This window comes from Uloborus diversus, chromosome 7 (genome assembly GCF_026930045.1).
Source record: "Uloborus diversus isolate 005 chromosome 7, Udiv.v.3.1, whole genome shotgun sequence".
NCBI classification, from domain to species: domain Eukaryota; kingdom Metazoa; phylum Arthropoda; class Arachnida; order Araneae; family Uloboridae; genus Uloborus; species Uloborus diversus.
Genome location: NC_072737.1, coordinates 147,757,732 through 147,775,421, shown reverse-complemented (window position 1 = coordinate 147,775,421; position 17,690 = coordinate 147,757,732). Strand labels below are relative to the sequence as shown.

At 32.6% G+C, this 17,690-nt stretch overlaps 1 protein-coding gene across 1 annotated transcript in view; it reads left to right on the top strand.

The window, feature by feature from the left end:
* The window catches only part of LOC129225681 (cyclin-dependent kinase inhibitor 1B-like), a 55,653-nt gene extending 50,795 nt beyond the window's left edge, over nucleotides 1–4,858 (top strand). The window contains exon 3 of the mRNA XM_054860157.1: nucleotides 4,405–4,858. The gene's annotated coding sequence lies outside the window, so the exon portion shown is untranslated. The remainder of the gene's footprint in view (nucleotides 1–4,404) is intronic.
* Nucleotides 4,859–17,690: the final 12,832 nt, after the last annotated feature.

Here is a 17,690-nt window from a genome sequence, read left to right as displayed (position 1 = left end):
TTAAACCAATTTTCTGAAAACGAAACTATCTTTCTCATGCAAAAAGATAGTTATTTAATAATATATGAACAAATAAGATTCCTTTTCAAAGTTTTAGTAAATTTCAAAAAATTTGTCTAATTCATTAGCAAACATTCTAAATTCACACCTTTATTTTTTCAACTTATGAGAGTACCAATGTAGAAGAGAGAAAAAACTATAGTAGTATTGCAAAAAAAAAAAAAAAAAAACCCTCAGTATAAAATGCTGAAACTTAACATGTGAAAAATAAATAAATGAATTAAAAATTGAACAAAGGCACCTGATTTTTATCAGATTGCTTTGAAATCACCTCATCTTTTGCCCATGTTTTGGGGTAAAAAAAAAAAAAAAAAGATTTTTCAATGCAAAAAAAAAAAAGTGCAAGCTTATGGATGCAGAAATTCGTTAAACGTCTTAGACTCCATAATCTCACACTTTTTTTTACATTGAAAAAGGGGGTTCCTGCTAACATGACCCCCCCCCCATGTACCAGCAATCATGATTACTATTTTACTTATTTATGCTTTAAACGATAATTTTAATTTTATTTTTGTATATCAATATACAGTTGGTATGTTATAACATATTTAAAATATAGCTGAATTTTAAAGAAAATATATTTACTTGTTCTTTAGAAGTCTCACATCCAGCTGTACAGTTGTTCACATTCTCAACGTTAGATGTAGTCGGCATGCGTTGTAGTAGTCCATTATTAGAACACGGCTGTTTGGAATCTGATGGTATTTTATCGATACTAACTCCATCGTGTCCTTGGAAATCATCAGTTATATGCGTATTGCTTTTACTAAAATAATCTGTAAGTCGACGCTTCATATTCACTCGACAATACTTATATTTAAAATATCAAAACAATTGCGAAATAAATCAAGTCAAACACCAATTTTGCGCCCGCCCTTTAAAGCGCCAGTCCAACAAAATCGCCACATTTGTTTCTTAACAAAACTTCCAAGTGTGAAAAAACCAAGAATCCAAGTATGAATTTTAATACAAGCAATTCGTTAAAACAACAGTTCAATACTGCGACAACCGATGCCGCGTCCCAGAAAAACTTTTCCACAATTTTCCACCTTTTATTATTTTAACTAAATTTTCGCTCTTGGTGTTTCCTTATCAGTAACCTTAGCATATTATGAGCATTACTACTTCGTTGTGCTATTGCTGGTTGTTCAAAAGAGGAGTACTCAATGTTGTCTCTGGGCAGAAACAGCCTATTAAGAGTTCATTTACAATAAACATAAGTCCTAACGAGACACATGGTCAGCAATTCAACATTACAGAAAGGAACTATTGCTTTTTTTCTAGTCCGACTGCATATTCCTAATTCAGTGGGAGGGACTCTATTATCGGTTTCCGCGGAAATAGGGATGCACCATACCTGCTCCTGATGATACCTGTCAGTAGCCATTATGTATCGTCCTCTCCGGCTTGCTTAGTACACTTGCTTAATTTACTGCCTAAACGTTTTGAAAAGGATTAGTGAACGACAGGTTTTCATTCTGGATGTCGCGGGCTTCAAAGAAAGAACAGTGGTGTCCGTTGACAGGAAGAGAATTTAGTAAACATAATCCTAGCTTAAGTTTACAAAAGTGGTGCAGTAATGAAAATCGCTGAAATTTCATTTTCTATGAATGTAATTTTTAACCAAATGGTAAGGGTTGCTATAGTATCCTTAGCACCTCCCCCTCCTCCCCACTGCTCTACAGATCCACCATTGAAGCTGTATAAATTTTATGAAATATTACAAACTTAGTAAAAATATTAAAGTATTAAAAATATCTAAAACTGAAATTTTATCGAGTGTAAGTTCTGACCTCAAGGGGATACTATAGACCCCCTTAGCCCCCCCCGCATAGATCTGCCAGTGAAATGTATAAATTTAATTTAATATAATACAAACATAAAATATCCATAAGTAGTGCAGTATTAAAAAATATAAAATTTCAGTTTTATCTAGTATAAGTTTTGACCTCATGGAGGTAGGGGGGGGGCTATACTCCCTTGCCCCCCCCCTCATAGATTCGCCACTGACGGCGTTAATTGGAAAGTAATAACTTCAGATTAAAAACCTCGATAGCAGAACAAAGTTATTGTCTCGAAGACTTTCCATGAAATTACAAATCGCATTGTAATCTGTTGTAAGTTTTAGCCAAATGGGAGAAGGGGTCACAGTCCCCTTACTACCCCCCCCCCCCCACCCCAAACTCGCCATTAATAAACCACCGTATATAGTGTGCATATTTAATAAAATATAATGCATGTTTGTAATTCGCAGAAGTATTGACGTATTTAAAATCTTCGAAATTTCGGTTTTATCTAGTGTAAATTTTGACCTTATGGGAGAGGAGGGGGGGGGCTATAGCTCCCTTAGCCTTGGAATGATGTAAAATATATTACGGCTAACTTTCAGATTAAAAAATACCTCGATCGCAGAATGAAATTATTCCCTCTGAGCCGTTCCGTGCCATTGCAGATCACAATTTAATCTGTCGTAAGTTTTGACGAAATGAGAGAAGAAGCTACAGTCCCTTATGCCCTCTCCCATCCCCCATGTATACGCCGCTCTACATAGTGCTTCTATATTTATTTAAATATAATACAAACTTAAACATGTTACAATATCGCAGTATTAAAAATCTCTGAAATTTCGATTTTATCTAGTGTAAGTTCAGACCTCATGGGGGGGGGACTATAGCCCCTTTAGCCCCCCCCCCCCCCGTGGATCCGCCACTGATAGTGCTTCTATATTTATTTAAATATAATACAAACTTAAACATGTAACAATATTGCAGTATTAAAAATCTCTGAAATTTCGATTTTATCTAGTGTAAGTTCAGACCTCATGGGGGGGGCTATAGCCCCCTTAGCCCCCCCCGTGGATCCGCCACTGACGTCTACTACGGTTACTATCGTAGTAGTAGTAGTAGTAATAGCAGATCTTCATGCCTTTCCCCCTCACCCCCCTTTTTTTCTGATCTCGATCGGTTCACACGCCGACCTTCGTTTCACCTACTTTGAGATACTTTCAGCCATATTGTTCCCATAGTGACGTTGAGGTTATTGATAAGTTTGGGGATCGTGAGGGGCTAGGAGTGAACCATTTTTCGTTTGTGCTGAGTAAATTCAACGTTGTAAGTGTTCCGATTAGTCTTTTTAATCAAAAATGATGTCTTCTGGTAATCGCTGAAATAATTACTTGAGGCAGTTATTATTTACAGTTGATGAATTTTTTAGGAATAAATTAGAATGTCGAAAATCCAAATTAACCGAATCTTAAATAGTTCGGATTTTTAAAAATAACCAAAAAATAGTTTAAGAAAATAGAATGTCATTTAGTCAAATAAAATGGGAATACACTATGGTTGTACATTCGTTCATATGACATACAATACAGTACATAATGCTACACTATGCTATTACATTTTTTGACAAAATGTTCCAAATATTTACTCTCTCTTTCTCTCTTTCTTTTTTTTTCTTCTGAGCATGAAGGAAAATTTGTTGAACATTGAAGCTTCACGGGAGTACATTTGGATTTTTGATATTCTATTGTACCACTTAAATATCCCGTAATTTGTTCATTCATTTTTAAAGGGATAGGGAACAATAAATAAACCAAATGTTCACTTATTTCAATTAAAGGCATTGCTAAAATAATATGCGATAACAATGTCAAATAGGTTTTCAAAGGTAGAATCGATATTTATATCACATGAACGATGAATGTTTTTGCCTCAATTGAGGCATGGTCACTGTGGCTTTCAGCCAACTGACACAGTAGCTCAAAAATGAGCTGGAAGGAAAAAAAATGATGGCCTCAAATGGCCCCACCGTGCCTCAAATGGTTAACTTGTTTAGTTGTTCTGTGAAAATACTGTTGGAAAAGTTTATTACAAAAAAAAAAAACTAATTTCCTTCATTAAAGAAAGTGAATGCATTTTAAAGGGCCTTATTACTGTACAGGACTACTAGGCCTGGGCCCCCCTCTTCCTCAGGGGCACCAAATTACTTAAAGAATTATGCATAGCATTACAACTATACAAAAAATACACACATTTTTAAAATAATAACCTTCAGGGGGCCTCCAAATTTTTGTGGGCCTTGGGCTTCACTTTTAGTTAGTCAGGCCTTGGCATTTTAAGCTGAACAGATTACTTAAAATCAGTTTTAAGTCATGTTTGAGTTTTTAATGAGTTAATGTACAAAATGTTCATTGACTCTCATAATTAGGGAAATCTACTGTTTTTATTTCTTGATTTCTGTGCAGGTCACTAAAACTGTTTCTTTGTGTTTGTTATTTTTTTACTTTCAAATAATTTCAAAATACAAACGAAAATATTTATGATTTATTTTCTTTCTTTTCAGGTGTGTTTCTGGTTTTAACCAAAGATTCTTGTGATATATAGTGCTGCCACCTGTGGATGTCTCAGCGCTACAAATCATAAATATTATGAAACTAAAATTAGAAGACAAAACTCTTAAAACTTTAAATGCACATTGAACGTGCAATATCCTTTCTGTGTTAAACAAGAAAGAACTTTTACCGCAAATAGGCAAACTGGATACGTCCTCAATTTAGAATTTCCATATCTTAATCATCAACAACATGTGGAAACGAATTTTTTTGTGTGGTCTAAATCTTCAAATGTAGATTCACAGTTCTGAAATGTAATAGCACCTTAAAATCAATTTTCATCAAATTTTAGACATATGTGTTAAAATATCTAGCTACAATATTTTTTAAACAAAACTTTATATCTGTCATCGATTCTGCTAAACATTTCAACTTATAACATTTTATTAACTAATGCTCAATTTAATAACGTATAAAATTTTATTTTAATAATTTATTTTTTATATCTTTTTGTTTAATATTGTAATTTTTAAAGATATAATTTTATTTATTTATCTTTTTTTAAGATAGGAATTTGTTCATAAATATGATTTCAGTTTTTAAATGTAAAATAATTCTTTTAGCTGAACTTTTAAAAACAAACTGAAGACTAAGTGTTTCTTATTTTATTTTTTTTAAAGATAGGAATTCGTTTATAAACCTAATTCCAGTTTTCAATGCAAAATTATTCTTTTCAGCTAAACTTTTAAAAACATACAGAAAAACGAAGTTTTTTTTTAAAGATAGGAATTGGTTTATAAATTTGATTTCAGTTTTTAATTGTAAAATTATCCTTTTTAACTAAATTTTAAGAAGCAAACTAAAAACCTCCTAAGTTTTGCCATTTTTCCTTTTTTGTATATTATTAAATAATAATGTAAAATTTGTATATAGCTGTATATATGTAGTTATTTTTAATATTTAATATTAATATCTTTATGTACAAATATATATATGTATATATACATATATAATATATATTAATCTGCATATTGCTGATGCATCAGCTACTGATCTCATTTTTACTTTATTGCCTGAAACTTTTACGGCAATAAAATAATAATTCCTTTTTGTAAAGAAATAAATTACTTGTTCTCTTATTATATTAATATAGCTTTTATGTGCTTTGTATATGCATAACACCGCCTGTAAAAATACAGTGGTACTGTGGAAGGTGTACATTTTCACCCCTACCTAATGATTCTTCAAGTGAAATAAAAAAAAATGTTTTAACTATTTAGTGTTCTCTTTATTCTGTCTCATTGTTCTAGCAAACATAGTCTAGCAAACATTTTTTTATTATAATTTAAATTAAATTGTTGAACTGTGATGTTGCAGTTCTTGATCAGGGAAATCTCTCTTGGTGTTAAAACTTAGAAATTGCACTTTCCCAGCTGTGAAATTTTCAGAAATTTTCAACTATGATTTTTTTTTCTGAGGTAGTGAGAAGCAAAGAGATGTAAGTGCCAAAATTAAAAATTTGCGGAAAATCAGTACAAATGGTAGAAGAACCTCTCCCCTGTTTTAGGGCAAGAGATGGTACTAGTAGCTCTGGTGGGCGCTGCTATGCAACATGATTTTGAAGAAAAAAAAATCAATGAAAGTCTACCTAGGTCTGAACTTCAAGCGCGTTTTACTCAAAACTTAAAAAGTCCATTTGCATCCCTTTGCTTCTCACTGCCTCATATATTTTTTGACTTAAATCAGAGTGCACAGGTCTGACCAGTTATGCTTACATTCAGTTCGTTATGGTCATACTAAAAATTTGTAATAATCATGACAGCTGAATTCAATCATTTTCAGAAAATGCACAATAAAGCCTTATTGAAGCACTTATTTTTCTTGCAAAACAATCAAATTTCAGCTTACCAATTTGACCAACAATAAAATTAAATAATTAATGAAATGAAAAAGTTTTAATACATCATGTTTTTAAAATGAGCTAAAAAGTACAAACTAATTTCTCTACGCTTCATGTCGATTTAAAGTCTCAAACAGTTTTAGAATTTCTTACAGATTGTCTGGAAAATTTGTCATTATGACTTTTTAATTGCTATCGAAATACTTGTAAGCTTTAAAATGAAAAATATGGGGTTCACTCAACATACAATTGATGTGTTTATAGTTTAACAAACAATTTTATGGCTCTGCAAATACTGAATTGTAAGTTTTCTGCATTGATAGATATTCTTTACACGTATATAGTTATATAATGCATGCGCCCAGTGATTTTCCTTTTAAAGCTTACAAATATTTGGATAGCTATTAAAAACTCACAAAATTGACTAGAAAGGAGTTCAGTAAATTTATTCATTGGATAAAATTAGCTTAAATAATAAACTGCAGGATAAATAACATTGTAACCTTGAAAAATACGTGTTTCGTTTTATTTATATTCCTATGCACAATATGAGTTAAATGCAAGTATGCAAGCAGAATATTCTTACTGTGGTAATATTGAAAAATATCATAAGTTTATTTCTCTGCGAATAAACTGGAAACACATAGCCGATTACAAATATATATCAGAGATAAGCCAAGCGGAAATAAAGACTCTTAACTGCTGAAAAATTGCAACTCGCCTAATATTTTATTTATAATCCAATATTTACATTGAAAGTTCACCAATCTATAATACATGCTGTAATATGCCTTGCATATAATAATTACCATATTTATATTGCTTTAAAACGTTGAGATACATTTTAATAAAAGCATTGTTCAATAATAAATTTTCAATTGAAAACTCGCCTACATTTGAGCATAAAGTCAGTTAAAACAATTATAACTCACGTTCTAATTACCTTGGAACGTTGGAGCAAATTTTATCTGATGCAGAAAAATCAAGGGTATATATAGATAATTAACTCTAATTTGTAAGAGTATCTTTCCTTCTTCATATGAGAGGATTTATACAAAAATGTTGGTAAAAATTGAAATAGAACTAATAATCAGTAGTTAATTAATTTGATTATGGAATATCGTATTGTCATTGAGTCTGAGGTTGCATACCAAATTTCAAAAGAATCCGATCAGCCGAAGTGGGTGAAGATTGAGTTACAAGATACCACCCGAACAGACATACACCAAACCAAGTTAATAGAATTGGGATAAACTAATAATTAATTAACTAATTGCATAAAAGATTAGTGCATCTTTTCGGGTCTAAGATTACAGGTCAAATTTCAAAAGAATCCGATCCCAGGACGTGGGTGAAAATTGAGTTACAAAATTCCACCCGAACAGACGTACATCGTACACCAAACCAAGTTAATAAAAACATGACAAAAATGGGAACCTGACAGATACCTTTTGAAAGGATTGTCTGAACAACAAAAATCTATATAAATAAAACAAAGAATATACACTATATACCTAAAGTATTGGGACAATTTGAAAAATTCACATTTTTACAGATTTCTCGAGAAATAAAAGACCCATTGCTCTATAATTATTTTCACATAAAAAGTATACTCTAGCTGTCATTTTCCAATAAAAAATTAAGTCTACTATTCAGTTAGGGGACCAACAACAAACTGAGGAAGCAGAAAAAAGTTTTTGATCATATTTCATTGTAAATAGCTAGGAATAAGTCATAAATTTCAGAAGTAAGTTAACGAACTATGTAGAACTTATTTTTATGTTTTCGACAAAGTATCTATTACACCCACGGAAATATAAGCATTTCTTTCAAAAAAAAATTTTTTTTTTTTGAACGTTTTCGGCTCATAACACGTGGAGTTTTCCGTCAAACGTTACCAAACTTTCGGAATATTTGATAGCATACAAGAGAAACATAATAATAACATTTGAAGTTAAAAGATTGAAAATTTAATGATATATGAAAGTTGAAAGCAATTAATTTTTTCCTGCGCATGCGCGAAAGATAGCAATTTATAAAATCCAAAGCCCACATAGATTCTGTGACTCATTAAAAAATTCCACTTCGATACCTTTAAAATTAAAAAAGTTATCAGCAATCTAATGAGCTGAACTTCAATAATTCTTATAGGCGACGACACGTGAGGGATCGTACGCAAATAAACTTTTTATCATGAATCACTCTACACGATTACAGGTAAGTGTTGCCAATTTGCGAACGACCCCTTATCTTTCGTTGCCTATTCGAGAACTATTGAAATTTGGCTTATTAGATTGCTGATAACTGCTTTAATTTTAAAGGTATCGAAGTGGAATTTTTTAATGGGTCACTGAATCTCTAAGTGGGCTTTGGATTTTATAAATTGCTATCTTTCGCGCACGCGCAGGGAAAAAATAATTGCTTTCAACTTTCATATTTCATGAAGTTTTCAATCTTTTAACTTCAAATGTTATTATTATGTTTCTCTTGTGTGCTGTCAAATATTCCGAAAGTTTAGTAATGTTTGACGAAAAACTCTGTGTGTTATGAGCCAAAAACCTTCAACAAAAAAATGAATTTTTGAAAGAAATGCTTATATCTCCGTGCGTATAAAAGGTGTTTTCCCGAAAGTATAAAAATACATTCTACATATTATGTAAACTTATTTCTAAAATTTATAGCTCATTCCCTGCTATTTTCAATGAAATATGATCAAAAATTATTTTTTGTTTCCTCAATTTGTTGCTGGTCCCCTAACTGAATAGCAGACTTAATTTTTATTAGCCTACTTTCCCAGTAAAAGTCAGAAAAAGAAGAAAAAAGCATGAAAAAAGGCTTAATGCATCTTAAAAATATCGCGCAAAACAAAAAAAGTCAAAAATAAAATAATTAAATAAATATCGAAAAATTAAAAATTGGAAAGTAGGGTATTGAGATGGGGAAAAATGTCCGTCGGTCTGTCTGTCTGTCCCCCCCCCCCCCCTAATAACTTTTGAATGAATAGTCCGATTCGAACAAACTTTTTTTTTTTGTTCGAAAGATCTCGGCAAAGACACCTCATTCCCACATTTCACTTATTGATTTGAACTATTTTTTGTTCAATTTTCAACAGTTCAAAAAAACTTAACATTAGCGCCTACGGGGAAATTTCAGGCAATTCCGAACTGTGAGGCGAATTTGCTTCAAACAAACTTTGTAGGAAAAAGCTTTTGTTAAAAAACTTGTATAAGAAATATCTTTTTGATTTGAACAATTTTCCGTTCAATTTTGAACAGTTCAAATCCTTAAACATTAGCGCCTACGGGGAACTGAAAGACAATGTAGATTCCGTACTTGAAGTCGGATTTATCTGAAGCAAATTTTGTTGGAAAAAGCTCTTGACGAAAAACTCCAGATTCCGACTCCGAGAATTTAGGGGCACCTGACTCCGACTCCTGTGCCGGACAATTAATAGGACTCCGATTCCCCAACTTTGACTCTGACTTCGTAGCTTTGGCAAAAATTTATACACCGAGGACAAATGACTGACTCCGATTCTTGGATATTAGACTCCAACTCTTTTATCCCAAAATGAGATTGACTCCGACTCCGCAGCTATGGTTTTAACTGTGAAATAATTATTGTTAATATGATTTGTTTTTATTTTCACGCTAAAGTTTTAATTTAGGTATTCAGTTTTCGGCTTTCGGCGGATAAACTCGAATTCGGAACTCCAGCGCTCGAATACGCTACCTTGCGTTGATTTACAAAACTGCAAATGAAACTAAAACATTGCCACGTTGCGTTCCACGTGTGTCTGTTGACGTAAACTCAGGCAGTTTGTTCTGAGTATTTATTAACGCAATCGATGTGTCTTAGTTTGCTTTCAGTTACAGAAATTAATTCGTCATTAGTAGTATTCTCGAGCTTCTCAAAATAATGTTAGTTTTCATTATTTCCTTAATAATTGGTGAAAGCGAAAATTCTGGATTAACAAACTTGGATAACGTTATACAAGGTAAAAAATTTTATTGTTTTGTATGAATTTGTAAGAATATGGGGTTTTTTAAATCTTAAATTAATTAAACTTACCATATTTTACAGCAGCATTTAGTTGGAATGGACAGTATGCAAAATATTTTCTTGAATATATTATCGTAGAACAAAATGAATAACCGAGAAAGAATTTACTTTATTCCTTTTATTCTCAGCTGAAAGGTTTCGCCAAATTTGTTTAGGGTTATAGTTTTAGTATAGAGGGAGCAAAGTAGCCTTGGCGAGATTTCGCGTTTTTAGTTAAACCATTTTTAACTTTTATCATGAGTGGAATAAAATGGTAAGATTACAGAATTCGATAAGTGAAAAGAAATAATGGTCAATCAACTGAAAAGAAAACTACCACCATATATCCGTGAGAATTTCGTTGATGATTTGCATAACATGACACAATTAAATCGTAACTCAGAAATTAGAAAAATCGAAATAGAAAATTTTTAAATTAACCGATTCGGGAATTCGAGAGAAATAACTCAGCTACAAATGGAAAACAATAAGCGCTAGCCAAGTAAGGCAAAAAAGTATCATCTTCTTTCGATAACAATTTGTAATGTCATATTGAATTTTCTAGCATTAATTGTTATTCTTGTCAGGCCACAATTATTATTTAGTTTTATCAAGAATTGATAAATATCGAATTCAACATCGTGGAAATAGCTGCTTAGAACTACGAACTACGTAGTTTGCATTAATCTTTGACGTTTAGTAATGCTTCTTGAATTCTCATTTCTTTCTACGTGGGCCAGAATATCCGCAAGACTTTGAAAATTAATTTAAAAAGAATAAAGCGAAAAAATCATACGTACGAACAAAAATCACAACACTTTTAGCATTTTCTTCGTTACCATGTGCGTTTGTTTTAGTTTTTAAGTCCGCCATTAGACAGTGACTTCAGTGCCCCCTATAGTTCGTTGGAGTTGCGAATTCATTTATGTTTCTACATAAAGATATGCGCAGACGATTTTTTTTTTTTAACAGTGAAAATTATTCCTTTAAGTTTACATTTTATTGTTTTTATTTATTTTGGTAAATGCATTAATTCATTTAAAAATAATTTTTGGCACCAGGGGAAAAAGAAACGATTTTTTTTTTTTGATATGATGGCTTTGTTTTAATGAGCTTATTAATTTTAATTATTATTATTTCGTTTTGAAAGCTGTTAAAGAATTTTTTTTAATGGAAAAAAGTTTATTAACTGCTTTGTTTAAAAGGTGCTGCTATTTTATTTGTTCGTTTATTTATTTATTTATTTTTACGCATCTAATTTTTTAGATGAGTGAGGAATATTTTATTCCTAGAAATCAGTTTAAAATATTAAAAAAATATGTTTGAAACAATTTGCGATTTTAGCTGTTTTTGAGAATATTGATCAGGTACTAGAAAGTAGTATGGGTATACGGGAAAGTAGGCTCGTTTATTTCTAGACGGAACTTCTTGTTGGAAAGTGACAGCTAGAGTATACTTTTTATGTGAAAAAAAAAATTCAAGAGCAATTGGTCTTTTAATTCTCGAGAAATCCTTTAAAATGTGAAATTTTGAAAGTGTCCCAATACTTTTGGTCATATAGAGTATATATGTGTACAGTGCCGCACACAAGGGAGGGTCCAGGGGATCCGGACACCTTCCAGAGGTTTTGCATTTTTCCCGCTTAAATACGATTTAAAACTTCAATTTTGAAAATTTTCGGGGAGAAAATCTCCGAGCGCACTCCCTCCTTCCTTTAAATACAAAGATGACCAAAATCTGCATTATAAAGACTCCAGTTTGAGAGGGGGGGAATTAGGAAAAGAATCCCCCGAGATAGCGTAAACTGCGTTTTTAAGACTCCAACTTAGAAAAAAAAAAAAAACACAGTTTTTTTTGTTTGTTTGCTTGTTTGTTTGTTTTCAAGTCCCCAAAGGAAGTTCAAACCTCTTAGGATTTTATCAGTTAAAAAAAAAAAAAAAATACTGGGAGAAATTCTGAACCTTTTTGTTCCTCCTGAAGTCAGTGAAAGAGAAGTCTGAAATAAAGTTTTAAAAGACATTTAAAAAACCCTTTAAACTTTGCAAAATTTCTGGGAGCGAACCCCAAACCCCTTGCTCTAAGTTTGCTAAAGATGGCTTTAAATTGTGTCTTTACCACATCAGTTTAAGATTTTTATCCAGGAAGAGCCTTCCTTATCCTTACATTACCAAAGACAGTCCAAACTTCTTCATTATTATAATAAGTAGTAGTAGTTAGACTTTATTTTAAAGAAAAACATTACGGGGACAACCCTGGAAACTCCTTTCCATTTCCCAAACGTTGACAAAACTCTACAAAAACAGCATTTTTAAAACTACTATTCCAAAATATTTACACGAGAGAACATCATAAGCCCCCCGCCCCCCCAGTCACTCAAGATGGCCTAAAATAGTCTTCAACGTCCTAAAAAAATTTGCCTCCGCACTTTTAAGCCCTACTCGCCGCCTCTGCTTCCTAGATTTTAAAAATAACATAAAATCAATTTCAAAAAGTTTTCTTAATACCTTTCTTAATAATAAATTTAAAAAAATTAATAATAATTAATTTTAAGTATTAATTTAATGTTCATGTCCTTGAGTTCCGGAAGTGTGGTGCAAGGTGGAGTCCTTTCACACCCTGGCTTTTAAAAATAAAATTTAGGTAATCAAACAGGGACAAACTACAAAATAATTCGAAAAAATACGTCACGAAAAGTACTAATCTCGCGTTTATGTACATGAGCACTGGCAGGGGCTGGATTTTTACCGCGTAGCTTTTAAAATTAAACTCTAAATTCGCATCTCCAAAGCTCGAATACGCTACCTTGCTGTGATTTACAAAACTGCCGAAAAAACTAAAACATTGCCACATTGCGTTCCACGTGCGTCTGTTGACGTAAACACAGGCAGTTTGTTCTGAATATTCATTAACGCAATCAATGTGACTTAGATTGCTTTCAGCAACAGAAATTGCTTCGTCCCTTAGTAGTATTCTCGAGCTTCTCAAAATAATGTTAGTTTTCCTTATTTCCTTCTAAAACGTGAGTTGATTGAGAAATGGTGAAAGCGTTAAAACACAAGAAAACTCTGGATTAACAAACTTGGATAACGTTATACCCGGTAAAAATTTTTTATTGTTTTGTGTGAATTTGTAAGAATACGGTTTTTTTTCTTTAAATCTTAAATTAATTTAATTAACCATATTTTACAGCAGCATTTAGTTGGAATGGACAGCATGCAAAATATTTTCTTGAACATTTTATGGTAGAACGAAATGAAAAATGTTCAACCGAGAAAGAATTTATTTTATTGCTTTTATTCTCAGCTGAAAGGCTGAAAGGTTTCGCCAAATTTGTTTAGGGTTATAGTTTTAGTATTGTGCGAGCTAAGTAACCCTTGGCAAGATTCCGCATTTTGGTTAAACCATTTTTATTTTTATCATGAGTGAAATAAAATGGTAGAAAGATTACAGAATTCGATAAGTGAAAAGAAATAATGGTCAATCAACTGAAAAGAAAACTACCACCATATATCCGTGAGAATTTTGTTGATGATTTGCATAGCATGACAGAATTAAATCATAATTCAGAAATTAGAAATATACGAAACAGAAAAGTTTTTAATTAACCGATTCGGCAATTTGAGAAAAATAACTCAGCTACAATTGCAAAACAATTAGCGATAGCCAAGCAAGGCAAAGAATTATCATCTTCTTCTTTTGATTATAATTCGTAATGTCATATAATTAAATTATCTAGCATTAATTGTTATTCTTGACAGTCTTATGGCCACAATGAAAATGTAGTTCCATCAAAAATTGATAAATATCGAATTCAACATCGTGGAAATGGCTGCTTAGAACTACGAACTACGTAATTTGCTTTAATATTTGACGTTTCGTAATGCTTCTTGAATTCTCATTTCTTTCTACGTGGGCCATATCAACATGACTTTGAAAATTAATTCAAAAAGAATAAAGCGAAAAAATCATGCATACGAACAAAATTTATTAGGCTTATTAGCATTTTCTTCGTTACCACGTGCGTTTGTTTTACCTTTTTCGTCCGCCATTAGAAAGTGGCTACAGTGCCCCCTATAGTTTATTGATTGGAGTTGAGAATAGTAATATTGTTTTTACACTTTTTTATTTTATTATTTTAATTTTTCTATAATAGTTATTAATTTTAGTGTGGGTTTGAGTGAAATTAAATTCAATTTAAGCAAAGGACAAGCAGGGCCGTCGCTAGGTCAAAAACCTGAGGGGGTGTACGCAATTGGCGGCCCCTTAATTGTTTCAAACTCATGTTTCAATATACAGAGAGAGAGAGAAGATTCCGCTTCTGGTTTCGCAGGGATAGTCATATTAAAGGATAATATTCAATCAGAAATAGTGGGTCTCGGAGGGCTACCTCCTGGAATTTTTTTCAAAATTGAAGATAAAAGTTTTAGACTGTATTTTAAGTTGGGGAGCCAGGAAAGCCTCTCCCGATAATTTTTCCAAATTTAAGTTCCCAAACAATCATTACGTAAAACTTACGTAATGATTGATTATGTTTAGGAGAGAGGGGGGGTCCGGGAGTTCTCCTCCGATAATTTTTCAAGATCGTTATTTGAAAAACGCAGTTTTAGACGATCTATGGTGATGTTAAGCAAGGAAGAGACTCGGAGTCATCCCCCGATATTTTTCCAAAATTTCAAACTCCAAACACGCAATTGTGAATTACTTCCGATTGTGACAGGTAAAGGGGGGGGTCCGGGGGTACTCCCCCGTTAAAAATTTGAAAATTATAGTTCGAAAAATGCAGTTTTAGACAAACTATGGTGATATTAAGGAAAAGAGAGATGCGGGGGCCATCCCCCGAAAAGTTTTGAAATTAAAGCCATAAAAACGCGGTTGTAGGCTTTTTTTTTTTTTTTTTTTTGTTAAAATGTGCACTGCCAGTTTCTTGAAACTAAAACTCCGAAAACGTAATTTAAGCCAACCTTCGTTGAAAGGAGGGGGAGTTTTGAAGGGGCTTGCGCACAGAAATGTTTCGTAATTGAAGCACTAAAAGCGGGATTTAAGACGTTTATCGGTGGTGTAGGCTAGAGAGAGAGAGAGAGAGGAAGCATTCTTTCGAAAAACTTTCGATCTGTAGAAAACGCAGTTTTAGAAGATTTTTGGTAATGTTAATGCGCGGAGATATTCGGAGTCCTCCCCTGGTAAATTTTTAAAATTGAAATTCAGTTAACGCAATCGTGGGCAATTTTCAATACTGTTAGAGGAGTAGGGGGTTTAAGAGATGAGAAAAATTTTCTGAATTAAAGTCTTAACAATGAAATTTTTGAAGAACTTCGGTAATATTAGGAGGAGGACAGGTTCGGGAGACCTCAGGAAGTTTTTTTTAATTAAAGTCCAAAAGACGAAATGTATTCCATCTTGAATAATGATGAATGAGTAAATGAGAGGGCTTTTACCGGGGGTTACGTTGGAGCACTCTCAAGGTTTTTCAATATTGCAGTCCTAAATACCCATGTGTAGTAGGTCATCTTTAATGACGTTAGGTCGGGGGTGGTGTTTGAGTACGCTTTCCCGGAATTTTTTTAAAAACCTAAATTTTAATAATTCACATCCTTTGGACTTTGGGGACGTAAAAAGAAGGGTTTGGAGTTTCCCGCTCTTCCCTCAGTTTGGCTATATCCTTATCTTCATTTTAAATTTTAATTATTGATAAAAATATTGTACCAAGACTTTCTTTCAATTTTCCTTTGCGGAAAACGATTTTTTGCTTGAATTTTCCATAGTAAAATTTTCAACTTCCAGCCTAATATTTTTGTTTCCTTGAAATACATGAGTCTGCGGCCCCAGAAAAAGAACTTTTAACATTTTAAACGGATGTGGTAATTTTCTGCGATACCTTAGGTCTTTACTCCACTTTATTTTATTTTAAATATGCCTCCTGCATCTCTTGATCAAGCTTTGATTTGCTTACGATTTTTATGTTCAAGCATTTAGAACTTCTAGTGTGAGTATTCATTGCAGTACTTTTAATCTCTCTCTGCATTAACTGGGTTTTTTTTGAAGTATATTTCGGCGACCCATACATTTTTTCTCCACTTAACAACAATTTGCAGGACATATTTTTCATCAAAAAAATTACATATGGGAATGTTTCGGCGGCCCCAATGAAACTATCCTATTTATTTATCTTTTTTTCAATGAAAATTGAAAAACCTTGATTTTGTATTACCAGGGCCACCGAGAGACAAAGCTTGAACCACGTTAGTTTTGTCGCCGGTCTTCCCTCTCAATATGCTAATTTTACTCTATGCACTATTCTTTAATTTGAGCCGGGCCCATAGTTTCCGACTAGCCAGACATACCCACTCTGCGGCCGCGGCCTAGTAAATAGTGCCCTGAGTACTTTTTTGTTTTTTGCGTTAAAAAATTTTCGAAGCGTACATATCCGCGGCTCTTACTTAGATAAAAGAGTTTCATGGATGTTCGTAAATTGTATTTTAAGATTACATTTTCTATTCAAATTTTCAGAAAAAATGCCTTTTGTCACTATTGTTTTAACTGTTCAGTTATAATTATTATAATATTTTTTTAACAATGAAGAGTTTCCCTTTTTCTTTGTTTTTTGCATCGCTTAAATGAAATTGGCGGCCCCACTTCTGAAAAACTGGGAGGGTGTAGCACCCCCCCCCCCACCCCACCCCCCCTTGGCGTCGGCCCTGAGGACAAGTTACAAAACTACAATAATATTGTGATCAGAGAAATAAACTTTCAAATTAAATAATTCAACAAAGGTGAAAATACGACATCTCAGAATTCACTTTAAAATAATTAATTAATTAATAAAAAAAATATTACAAAAAAAATTTTTTTTTACTGATTTACATGAGGGTGCACCCTCCTGGAGAAAAATCTACTGACCCTCACGGCCGTTGACAGAAGCAAAGAAATCCTATTTTGAAATCCAACCAATTACTCGTTTTTGCATTCGTCATACTTGAATTTTGTTCAAAAATTCTTAAGAATTTCTTTTTAGAATTCGAAATGTGTATGGTGCTGCCATCTAAAATCCACAAAATAAAGCTAAAGCTAGTTCGGTCAGATTGGTATATATTTTTAAAAACCATGTTAAAAACTAAAGAGATGCAAAATAGACCTCAAGACGAACGTCGAATGATGCCTAGAAAGCAAATTTCATTTGCCACATGCGGTATCTAAAAAAATTGTTTCTCTGATTTAGAAAATATAATGTTCCCATGAAAATAGGTGCACATTAAAAACAAAGGAATAGCAACGTTTAATTTCACAAAATTGCAGATTACTGAATACAAGTGTTTCGGGGTTGCAAGAAACCCTTTTTTCAATGCAAAATAAGTGAGC